The sequence below is a fragment of the Mastomys coucha genome, unplaced genomic scaffold (assembly GCF_008632895.1).
Source record: "Mastomys coucha isolate ucsf_1 unplaced genomic scaffold, UCSF_Mcou_1 pScaffold3, whole genome shotgun sequence".
NCBI classification, from domain to species: Eukaryota; Metazoa; Chordata; class Mammalia; order Rodentia; family Muridae; genus Mastomys; species Mastomys coucha.
The window spans coordinates 46949438-46949913 of NW_022196909.1; positions in this window are offsets into that span (position 1 = coordinate 46949438).

Here is a 476-nt window from a genome sequence, read left to right on the forward strand (position 1 = left end):
AGAGGCAGGCAGGCGTGGGGCTGCACGGATGGGGAGGTTCCACGGATGGGGAGGTTCCACCTCATTCCTGGTCTCTGCGGCTCATAAATTTGGGGAGCAAAGGAGATGTAGAGTCAGGGTCCTCAGCGTTAGGAACTGGAGCCAAAGGGAGCACTCGGTTATTGTCAGGGACTTGTGGGAGTTTCCACAGGGGCTAATTTTAGGGTTTCCTTTTTTTATTTGTTTTTTTTGATATAGGGTCTCACTAGCCGTGGCCGGCCTGGAAGCGCCTGTGTAGACCAGACAAGCCTTGAAATTATAGTGATTTGCCTGCCCCCGACTCTTGAGTGATGAGATCAAAGGTGTGAGCCACCATGCCCAGCCTTTTACAGAAATTTTTTTTTTAATTTACTTTTTGCTGGGGCTGGTGAGGTAACTCAGTGGGTAAAGGAACTTGATGGCTCGAGTCCGTTTCTGGGGCCCAAATGGCGGCACGG